Genomic DNA, 13016 nt, shown 5'->3' on the forward strand with positions numbered 1-13016 from the left:
TACTTCTAGGTTTCAGAGCAAGTGACGTAACTGATTGAAACGCTAGTAGCGCGTACCCGCTAACTAGCTAGCCATTTCACATCCGTTACACTCACACCTGGCACAAATTATTGTCTCGTTCTGTTTTCCCTGTCGAGGGGTGCCCTATACCTGCGACCAGAGGGGAGTAGTTCAAAGTCCGGGTACAGGGGGTGGCTTGGGTCTAAAATGATTTTGTGAGCCTTGTGGAGGGCCCTGACCTTAAAGATCTCATCCAGGCCTGTCTTTTTGACTCCAAGTACCTTGCTTGCTGTTGTGATAATCCTTCTCAGCATATTTCTCTGGTTAACAGTGGCATTGCCAAACCAACAAACAATACAAAAAGTTAATCTACTCTCATTGAAAGATTTGTAAAACAGAGTCCGTATAGTACAGTCAACATTAAAAGATCCCAGAGTCTCTGACTCTTTTTGTAGATCAGATCTGTACATTTACTCCACTGAAACGTATTGTCCAAGAGGCCATCCTGACACATCTGATGTGACCCCATTTGAAGTTGACGTTTTAAAATGGTTAAAGTAAGACAGTGGTCACCAATCTCGCCTGAGCTGAGATCTCTTGGAGTCAAAATGCAGGCAGAGATGATCTACCACTCAGAATAAAATAACAAACATGCCTTAAAAAGTGTAAGCCTCTGCAACATGAACCTATAAGCAACAGTTCTGTAGCTATGAGGCTTGTGCATTAGGCTATAAGCTCAGTACATTATCACTGCATATTGGCTAGTCTTGAATTACCCTGCTAATGTTGTTCTCAGACCATTTTAAAAGTTAGATTTCATAACGTGAGATATATATATATATATACACACACACAGTGCATTCGGAAAGTATTCAGACCCCTTGACTTTTTCCACATTTTGTTACAATACAGCCTTATTCTAAAATATATATTTTTTATTCCTCAATCTACACACAATACCCCATAATGACAAAACGAAAACAGGTTCAGAAATTTTTGCAGATGTCAAAAAATATATAAAAATAACCGACCTTATTTGCATAAGAATTCAGACCCTTTTGCTATGAGACTCGAAATTGAACTCTAGTGCATCCTGATTCCGTTGATCGTCCTTGAGATGTTTCTACAACTTGATTGGACTCCACCTGTGGTAAATTCAATTGATTGGACATGATTAGGAAAGGCACACACCTGTCTATATAAGGTCCCACAGTTGACAGTGCATGTCAGAGCAAAAACCAAGCCATGAGGTTGAAGGAATTGTCCGTAGAGCTCCGAGACAGGATTGTGTCGAGGTACAGATCTGAGGAAGGCTACCAAAACATTTCTGCAGCATTAAAGGTCCCCAAGAACACAGAGGCCTCCATCATTCTTAAATGGAAGAAGTTTGGAACCATCAAGACTCTTCCTAGAGCTGGCCGCCGGGCCAAACTGAATCGGAGGAGAAGGGCCTTGTTCAGGGAGGTGACCAACAACCCGATGGTCACTCTGACAGAGCTCCAGAGTTCCTCTGTGGAAGGACAACCATCTTTATGGTTGGATCAGAATTGCAGTTATAATCATTTGGCCAGTACAGAGAATTAAGTAAAACCACAAGTCCAATTCCACATCTCCATCCAAGGCTAATATAGGAAAGAGACACTTTTAGCTAGCTAGCCACCAGAGGACAACAAAGATGAGATGCAACAATTCAAGTTTTTTTCTTCTGTCAATGACGTTAGTCTTTTGATGTGATTGGTGTGAAGCCAAATCCATTGACACTTTGTTTTGTGCATCAGGACCAGTCACACAGTTCAGCTCAACGCCAATTGGCTATTTATTATATAATATATATAATATATCTTTTTTTTAATCAAGGGAGGCCAAATGCTCGCTGACTTCCCTTGCATTCAATGCTATGGCCGGTAACAACTGAGGGGTGCAGTTTCACTCGCTACACGTACTGAGGGGTGCAGTTTCACTCACTACACGTACTGGGCGGGGTGCAGTTTCACTCGCTACACGTACTGGGCGGGGTGCAGTTTCACTCGCTACACGTACTGGGCGGGGTGCAGTTTCACTCACTACACGTACTGGGCGGGGTGCAGTTTCACTCACTACACGTACTGGGCGGGGTGCAGTTTCACTCACTACACGTACTGGGCGGGGTGCAGTTTCACTCACTACACGTACTGGGCGGGGTGCAGTTTCACTCACTACACGTACTGGGCGGGGTGCAGTTTCACTCACTACACGTACTGGGCGGGGTGCAGTTTCACTCACTACACGTACTGGGCGGGGTGCAGTTTCACTCACTACACGTACTGGGCGGGGTGCAGTTTCACTCACTACACGTACTGGGCGGGGTGCAGTTTCACTCACTACACGTACTGAGGGGTGCAGTTTCACTCACTACACGTACTGGGCGGGGTGCAGTTTCACTCACTACACGTACTGGGCGGGGTGCAGTTTCACTCACTACACGTACTGGGCGGGGTGCAATTTCACTCACTACACGTACTGGGCGGGGTGCAGTTTCACTCACTACACGTACTGGGCGGGGTGCAGTTTCACTCACTACACGTACTGGGCGGGGTGCAGTTTCACTCACTACACGTACTGGGCGGGGTGCAGTTTCACTCACTACACGTACTGGGCGGGGTGCAGTTTCACTCACTACACGTACTGGGCGGGGTGCAGTTTCACTCACTACACGTACTGGGCGGGGTGCAGTTTCACTCACTACACGTACTGGGCGGGGTGCAGTTTCACTCGCTTGGATTGCTTTCTACAGTGAGATACTGCGCATTCAGCCTCTTGTGAATTGAAGGAAAATTATGAAACACAGAGCGACGAAAGATTCATGATTATTTTTTTATTATACATTTGGCTTCCCTTGGCCTCCATTAATACACTCCACAACTACATTTAAAAAAAAAATGTATCCCATTTTTCTCCCCAATTTTCGTGGTATCCAATCGCTAGTAATTACTATCTTGTCTCATCGCTACAACTCCCATACGGGCTCGGGAGAGACGAAGGTCGAAAGCCATGCGTCCTCCGAAGCACAAACCCAACCAAGCCGCACTGCTTCTTAACACAGCGCGCCTCCAACCCGGAAGCCAGCCGCACCAATGTGTCGGAGGAAACACCGTGCACCTGACTACCTTGGTTAGCGTGTACTGCGCCCGGCCCGCCACAGGAGTCGCTGGAGCGCGATGAGACAAGGATATCCCTACCGGCCAAACCCTCCCTAACCCGGACGACGCTATGCCAATTGTGCGTCGCCCCACGGACCTCCCGGTCGCGGCCGGCTGTGACAGAGCCTGGGCGCGAACCCAGAGACTCTGGTGGCGCAGCTAGCACTGCGATGCAGTGCCCTAGACCACTGCGCCACGTACTTGCAGCCTATACACATGGACACAGTATAACAAATTGGTCAATGAACAATTTTATTAACAATCATACATCACTTCAGTATTTACACACAGTATTTCATTACAACGTTCAAGTGCTAATTGTCTTTTACCCTACTGAAGGAGGATGACTCGAATCATTACCTACTCACAGTTCAAACATCCAGCATCACAAAACATCCAGCATCACAAAACATCCAGCATCTCAAAACATCCAGCATCACAAAACATCCAGCATCACAAAACACCCAGCATGACAAAACATCCAGCATGACAAAACACCCAGCATCACAAAGCATCCAGCATCACAAAACATCCAGCATCACAAAGCATCCAGCATCACAAAACATCCAGCATGACAAAACATCCAGCATCACAAAACATCCAGCATCACAAAACATCCAGCATCACAAAGCATCCGGCATCACAAAACATCCGGCATCACTAAACATCCAGCATCACAAAACATCCAGCATCACAAAACATCCAGCATCACAAAACATCCAGCACCACAAAGCATCCAGCATCACAAAACATCCAGCACCACAAAGCATCCAGCATCACAAAACATCCAGCATCACAAAGCATCCAGCATCACAAAACATCCAGCATCACAAAACACCCAGCATGACAAAACATCCAGCATGACAAAAGATGCATGGAAAAATATTTAAAATGTCTCACCATTAAGTGAATTATTGCCACATTGCCAATACATTTAGTAGTATCATTATTTATGCAGCCAACAGTGTTACATTTTTTTGTCAAACAAGCTTATATTTTGGGTTGGACATTAAATCCTATTCTTACTGTTTTAATCAATGCATCATCATATTGGAACAAACATGTGCAAAAGCAACACATCTTGGTCCATCTTAGTATAAAAAACGGTATAAATGCAGTATGTATATTGGTAAACACATCCCCCCATGTAGGCTACAGTGGTAAACATCCCCCATGTAGGATACAGTGGTAAACATCCCCCCATGTAGGCTGCAATGGTAAACATCCCCCCATGTAGGCTACAGTGGTAAACATCCCCCCATGTAGGCTACAGTGGTAAACATCCCCCCATGTAGGCTACAGTGGTAAACATCCCCCCATGTAGGCTACAGTGGTAAACATCCCCCATGTAGGCTGCAATGGTAAACATCCCCCCATGTAGGCTGCAATGGTAAACATCCCCCCATGTAGGATACAGTGGTAAACATCCCCCCATGTAGGCTACAGTGGTAAACATCCCCCATGTAGGATACAGTGGTAAACATCCCCCCATGTAGGCTACAGTGGTAAACATCCCCCATGTAGGATACAGTGGTAAACATCCCCCATGTAGACTACAGTGGTAAACATCCCCCCATGTAGGCTACAGTAGTAAACATCCCCCCATGTAGGCTACAGTGGTAAACATCCCCCCATGTAGACTACAGTGGTAAACATCCCCCCATGTAAGCTACAGTGATAAACATCCTCCATGTAGACTACAGTGGTAAACATCCCCCCATGTAGGCTACAGTGGTAAACATCCCCCATGTAGACTACAGTGGTAAACATCCCCCCATGTAGACTACAGTGGTAAACATCCCCCATGTAGGCTACAGTGGTAAACATCCCCCCATGTAGACTACAGTGGTAAACATCCCCCCATGTAGGCTACAGTGGTAAACATCCCCCCCATGTAGACTACAGTGGTAAACATCCCCCCATGTAGACTACAGTGGTAAACATCCCCCCATGTAGACTACAGTGGTAAACATCCCCCCATGTAGACTACAGTGGTAAACATCCCCCCATGTAGGCTACAGTGGTAAACATCCCCCCATGTAGACTACAGTGGTAAACATCCCCCATGTAGTCTACAGTGGTAAACATCCCCCATGTAGGCTACAGTGGTAAACATCCCCCATGTAGACTACAGTGGTAAATACCCCCCCATGTAGTCTACAGTGGTAAACATCCCCCCATGTAGTCTACAGTGGTAAACATCCCCCATGTAGACTACAGTGGTAAACATCCCCATGTAGACTACAGTGGTAAACATCCCCCATGTAGACTACAGTGGTAAATACCCCCCCATGTAGTCTACAGTGGTAAACATCCCCCATGTAGACTACAGTGGTAAACATCCCCCATGTAGACTACAGTGGTAAACATCCCCCATGTAGACTACAGTGGTAAACATCCCCCCATGTAGACTACAGTGGTAAACATCCCCCATGTAGACTACAGTGGTAAATACCCCCCCATGTAGTCTACAGTGGTAAACATCCCCCATGTAGACTACAGTGGTAAACATCCCCCATGTAGACTACAGTGGTAAACATCCCCCATGTAGTCTACAGTGGTAAACATCCCCCATGAAGTCTACAGTGGTAAACATCCCCCCATGTAGACTACAGTGGTAAACATCCCCCATGTAGTCTACAGTGGTAAACATCCCCATGTAGTCTACAGTGGTAAACATCCCCCCATGTAGTCTACAGTGGTAAACATCCCCCCATGTAGTCTACAGTGGTAAACATCCCCCATGTAGTCTATAGTGGTAAACATCCCCCATGTAGTCTACAGTGGTAAACATCCCCCATGTAGACTACAGTGGTAAACATCCCCCCATGTAGTCTACAGTGGTAAACATCCCCCCATGTAGTCTACAATGGTAAACATCCCCCCATGTAGACTACAGTGGTAGACATCCCCCCATGTAGTCTACAGTGGTAGACATCCCCCCATGTAGTCTACAGTGGTAAACATCCCCCATGTAGTCTACAGTGGTAAACATCCCCCATGTAGTCTACAGTGGTAAACATCCCCCATGTAGACTACAGTGGTAAACATCCCCATGTAGACTACAGTGGTAAACATCCCCCATGTAGACTACAGTGGTAAACATCCCCATGTAGTCTACAGTGGTAAACATCCCCCATGTAGGCTACAGTGGTAAACATCCCCCATGTAGACTACAGTGGTAAATACCCCCCCATGTAGTCTACAGTGGTAAACATCCCCCCATGTAGTCTACAGTGGTAAACATCCCCCATGTAGACTACAGTGGTAAACATCCCCATGTAGACTACAGTGGTAAACATCCCCCATGTAGACTACAGTGGTAAATACCCCCCCATGTAGTCTACAGTGGTAAACATCCCCCATGTAGACTACAGTGGTAAACATCCCCCATGTAGACTACAGTGGTAAACATCCCCCATGTAGACTACAGTGGTAAACATCCCCCCATGTAGACTACAGTGGTAAACATCCCCCATGTAGACTACAGTGGTAAATACCCCCCCATGTAGTCTACAGTGGTAAACATCCCCCATGTAGACTACAGTGGTAAACATCCCCCATGTAGACTACAGTGGTAAACATCCCCCATGTAGTCTACAGTGGTAAACATCCCCCATGAAGTCTACAGTGGTAAACATCCCCCCATGTAGACTACAGTGGTAAACATCCCCCATGTAGTCTACAGTGGTAAACATCCCCATGTAGTCTACAGTGGTAAACATCCCCCCATGTAGTCTACAGTGGTAAACATCCCCCCATGTAGTCTACAGTGGTAAACATCCCCCATGTAGTCTACAGTGGTAAACATCCCCCATGTAGTCTACAGTGGTAAACATCCCCCATGTAGACTACAGTGGTAAACATCCCCCCATGTAGTCTACAGTGGTAAACATCCCCCCATGTAGTCTACAATGGTAAACATCCCCCCATGTAGACTACAGTGGTAGACATCCCCCCATGTAGTCTACAGTGGTAGACATCCCCCCATGTAGTCTACAGTGGTAAACATCCCCCATGTAGTCTACAGTGGTAAACATCCCCCATGTAGTCTACAGTGGTAAACATCCCCCATGTAGACTACAGTGGTAAACATCCCCATGTAGACTACAGTGGTAAACATCCCCCATGTAGACTACAGTGGTAAACATCCCCCCATGTAGTCTACAGTGGTAAACATCCCCCCATGTAGTCTACAGTGGTAAACATCCCACATGTAGTCTACAGTGGTAAACATCCCCCCATGTAGTCTACAGTGGTAAACATCCCCCCATGTAGTCTACAGTGGTAAACATCCCCATGTAGTCTACAGTGGTAAACATCCCCCCATGTAGTCTACAGTGGTAAACATCCCCCCATGTAGACTACAGTGGTAAACATCCCCCATGTAGACTACAGTGGTAAACATCCCCCCATGTAGTCCACAGTGGTAAACATCCCCCCATGTAGACTACAGTGGTAGACATCCCCCCATGTAGTCTACAGTGGTAAACATCCCCCCATGTAGACTACAGTGGTAGACATCCCCCCATGTAGACTACAGTGGTAAACATCCCCCCATGTAGACTACAGTGGTAGACATCCCCCCATGTAGACTACAGTGGTAAATACCCCCCCATGTAGTCTACAGTGGTAAACATCCCCCATGTAGTCTACAGTGGTAAACATCCCCCATGTAGTCTACAGTGGTAAACATCCCCATGTAGTCTACAGTGGTAAACATCCCCCCCCCCCCCCCATGTAGTCTACAGTGGTAAACATCCCCCATGTAGTCTACAATGGTAAACATCCCCATGTAGTCTACAGTGGTAAACATCCCCATGTAGTCTACAGTGGTAAACCTCCCCCCATGTAGTCTACAGTGGTAAACATCCCCCATGTAGTCTACAGTGGTAAACATCCCCCCATGTAGTCTACAGTGGTAAACATCCCCCCATGTAGTCTACAGTGGAAAACATCCCCCCATGTAGTCTACAGTGGTAAACATCCCCCATGTAGTCTACAGTGGTAAACACCCACCCATGTAGTCTACAGTGGTAAACATCCCCCCATGTAGACTACAGTGATAAACATCCCCCATGTAGACTACAGTGGTAAACATCCCCCATGTAGACTACAGTGGTAAATACCCCCCCATGTAGTCTACAGTGGTAAATACCCCCCCATGTAGACTACAGTGGTAAATACCCCCCCATGTAGTCTACAGTGGTAAATACCCCCCCCCCCCCCCCATGTAGTCTACAGTGGTAAATCCCCCCCATGTAGACTACAGTGGTAAATACCCCCCCATGTAGTCTACAGTGGTAAATACCCCCCATGTAGTCTACAGTGGTAAATACCCCCCATGTAGTCTACAGTGGTAAATACCCCCCATGTAGACTACAGTGGTAAATACCCCCCATGTAGTCTACAGTGGTAAATACCCCCCCCATGTAGACTACAGTGGTACATACCCCCCCATGTAGACTACAGTGGTAAATACCCCCCCATGTAGACTACAGTGGTACATACCCCCCCATGTAGACTACAGTGGTAAATACCCCCCCATGTAGACTACAGTGGTAAATACCCCCCATGTAGACTACAGTGGTAAATACCCCCCATGTAGACTACAGTGGTTGTATGGACCCTTTTCTGTGTTTACAAAGTTGGTGTCAGAACAAGGGGGAGTTGTTGAAGAACGGCAGCACAAAAGGGCTCTATTTACATGTTTCTTATGAGGACATTCACACTACTTATGGATTATAATGGGATTTTAAGGCTCATATGAATGTCCTGCTTATTATAAAGTTTGTGTCATCATCGCAAATCAACTGCATTATACTTTAAAAGAAAAACCACTTCAACCAGTAAAATGGCTCTTTGGCTAGCTTTTGCTACAGCCTGTATCAATGAGCTTTAGCGTTCTAGCTAACGACTGCGGCATCCAAAATAGTTATTTTGCAAAGATCAAAACCAAATTATAATCTTAGCGACTGTTCAAGCTAGAATCACCACATCACTGTAAGTGTATGAGAACCCCCAAAATATATTTTGTTTAGAAGTAGTAAAAAGGTAAACCTAGGCTGTGTCGAATGGGTGCAGATGGAGATGGCTTTCTTACTGCAGCCAAGAGCCGCGCTCGTCTGTGCCTGACGTCAGTGTGTCGTGTACAGGAAATGAGTCTATTGTCGGAGGAGAAAAGCATTCACACATTTAAAAACAATTTGCTGCTTATCCTTTTATCTATAAAATGTGTTGCAACTTTTAACTTCATTTGTTTTTAATCACTTTACACATATTTTGGGATCCACCCTTGTAAATGTAATTTGCTTGATGACGCGCAAGTGGAGAAAGAGCTTCTCGTTTCATACAAGGGTATTCTCCTCGATTACCTTTGACCTTTATCAAAAAGAGGCCGAGAGAGAACAGAGGAGAAAGGACGCAGGATTTGAGAGTCCATTTAAAAAAGAAAGAGATGATGCGATGCCGGAAGCAAACATTTTCCACCTCTTCTTTCCTTCCTCCTCACCTTTCCTCCCACCTCTCCTTTCCTTCCACTGAGGTAAAAGTCACAGGTGGAAGCTGATTCCCGGTTCTTCTCTTCCATGCTGGACCCTCGTCCTCCCACCTCTCATTTCTTTCTGTTTAGATAGAGAAGAGTTGCTATATGCCTGTTATTTAACATCTCCTAATAAGGTTACTCTGAATACTGCAAGCTCAACTTCCTGATCATAGTGGTTTCTTCTCAGGGTGTTTCAAAGTAAAACATGCTGTGACGCAACCAATGGTTAATGCAATGTAATGCCTGCGCATCTAGTCAGGCAAAAACTTAACCAGTGGTTTCCTGTCAGGGTGTTACCACTCATCCTGACGCCTCCATCACACGACAGCTTCATGGTGCAAAATTGTACCCAACACCATCTGGATATGTGTGCAACAAAAGTTCAATATTTACCTGTCAAGCCATCTACACATATAATTTGATGCATATGTTTGATAAATCCAACGTGTGCACCACACAGAACGCACTGCAACTGCCTCTGCAACGCATTGCTGCAAGGCTAACACAGCGTTCCATTGGAAATGAATGTACTTCTGGTCTACCTAAACGCAATAACACTGTTGGTGTGATCGAGGCATGAGATGATGTGATGCAGGAAGTGAACATAATTGAGAAAAAATAGTGAATATGTAGCTGCTATAAAAGATATCAGAGAGTGGATATGTAGCTGCTATAAAAGAGAACAGAGAATGAAGTAAGTACAATAATATACATTACAAAGAACAGAGGAAGAGGAGATGATTAAATATGATTCATAATGTTATGATTTTTGTGGAATACTGTTCATGTGACTCGGTTTAGTCAAAGATGGAAATATGTTCTGACTAGTAAGTGAACCCACTGAGTCGGCTAAATATGATTCAACTCTAAACTTGATTGATTCAGTTAATTGACCTAATGAAAGCTGTGCATGTAAAAGCGTGGTAGTCAGTTTGTCACCATGAATTAATCATACAAATTGAGCGTTAGCTGATAACTGCGAAACAAACATTCTGGATAATATAGAGAACCTTGAACTATTTATTGATCAGCATTTTGATTTGAAAAAGAATCAGATACATCGAAGCGAACGAGAAGACCTTTCATCTAGCGAATCTAAAAGGAAGCCGCCCTAAAATTCAAAATTTAACATTATTTAGGCAATTTGTAACTTTGGATCTTTGGACTGTATGGACTTAACATCAGGTTTTGATTCAGGGGAAGGCGAAGATGAGTAAGACTGACCTTTTTTCCCCAAATTTAATTTCACCATTGTACATTAGAAATTCCAAGTTTTTTTTGTTTGATATGATATGGCCTAGTTGTAGAGGTCAGGTCTGCTGTATTATGACCTAAAAGCTGTTATATAGTGCGGCCCTTGTTCGCGGATGTGAATTGGAATGATTAGCTTTTAAGATAAAATGTAATAAATATGAATAGATGTAATGTAGAGTTGACACTGGGAATGTGATGAAAGAATTAAAAGCTGAAATAAATCATTCTCTCTGCTATTTTTCTGCCATTTCACATTCTTAAAATAAAATGGTGATCCTAACTGACCTAAGACAGGGAATTTTTACAAGGAATAAATGTCAGGAATTGTGAAAAACTGAGTTTAAATGTATTTGGCTAAGGTGTATGTAAACCTCAGACTTCAACTGTGTATATATATATATTTATATGTATGTATGCATTTATATATTTTAAATGTGAATCACATTGTATTTGGCGTACACCTGACTGCATTGCACCTACCCCTGCGAGTATGCCTACCCAATTTTGGGAATACCTGATTTAAGGAAATCAGTCAATTGAAATAAAATCACTAGGCCCTGATCTATGGATTTCATGGCTGTGAATATGCATTTGTTGGCTACAGATACTGTAAAAAAAAAAAAAAAAAAAGTAGGGGCATGGATCAGAACACCAGTCAGTATCTTGTGTGACCATCATTTCCCTCATGATGCGGGACACATCTCCTTCAAGTAGAGTTGATCAGGCTGTTGATTGTAGCCTGTGGAATGTTGTTCCCACTCCTCTTCAATGGCCGTGCGAAGTTGATGGATATTGGAGGGAACTGGAACATGCTGTCGTACACGTCTATCCAGAGCATCCCAAACATGGTGGCGAGTATACAGGACATGGAACTGGGACATTTTCAGCTTCCAGGAATTGTGTACAGTTCCTTGTGACATGGGGCTGTGCATTATAATGCTGAAACATGAGGCGATGGGTGCAGATGAATGGCACGATAATGGCCTCAGGATCTCATCACGGTATCTCTGTGCATTAAAATTACCATTGATTACATGCAGCCCATACCACAACCCCACTGCCACCATGGGGCACTCTGTTCTCAAAACTAACATCAGCAAACTGCTTGCCCACATGACAGGTGAAGAAGCCGGATGTGGAGGTCTTGGGCTGACGTGGTTATACAGCGGGGAGAACAAGTATTTGATACACTGCCGATTTTGCATGTTTTCTTACTTACAAAGCATGTAGAGGTCTGTAATTTTTATCTTCAACTGTGTACACTTCAACTGTGAGAGACGGAATCTAAAACAAAAATCCAGAAAATCACATTGTATGATTTTTAAGTAATTAATTTGCATTTTATTGCATGACATAAGTATTTGATCACCTACCAAGCAGTAAGAATTCCGGCTCTCACAGACCTGTTAGTTTTTCTTTAAGAAGCCCTCCTGTTCTCCACTCATTACCATACCAGGAATTTTGCCTTTTGGTAGGCCGTCATTGTAAATCAGAATTTGTTCTTAACTGACTTGCCTAGTTAAAGGTTAAATAAAACATCAAAATGCTCACTAAAAGGGATGTAAACAAATTTGTGCACAAAATTTGATAGAATCAGCTCATGAAACATGGAACCACCACTTTACATGTTGCGTTTATATTTTTGTTCAGTGTAGTTTAAATCACAGATATTTAATGATATTTCAAAGCCCCAGGGGAGAGAAGAGAGGTGGGCAGCTTTAGTAGGACATGAGAAGACGTTCACGAGGAAAGGTTCAGACTATGCTATTGTCATTTGTGGGGCTTGGAGTTACTCCCCCAACATTAACATAGTAGAAAAAAATGGAATAACTCCCGCATACACGATTTTACCTCCGAACATTTATTGTCATCAAGGTTATTGTCATTGAACTGTCCACACACTGTTTAAAGATGAGGAAGTAATATGTTGCAATACTGATCATTACATTTAAAAAAAATCATTTTAACTACAGTTTAGGGCAAGACTAGAAAAGAAAGTATTTTACCGAAACGTTGACAATAAATGTGCGGAGGTAAAA

The sequence above is a fragment of the Salvelinus namaycush genome, unplaced genomic scaffold, assembly GCF_016432855.1.
Source record: "Salvelinus namaycush isolate Seneca unplaced genomic scaffold, SaNama_1.0 Scaffold1125, whole genome shotgun sequence".
NCBI lineage: Eukaryota > Metazoa > Chordata > Actinopteri > Salmoniformes > Salmonidae > Salvelinus > Salvelinus namaycush.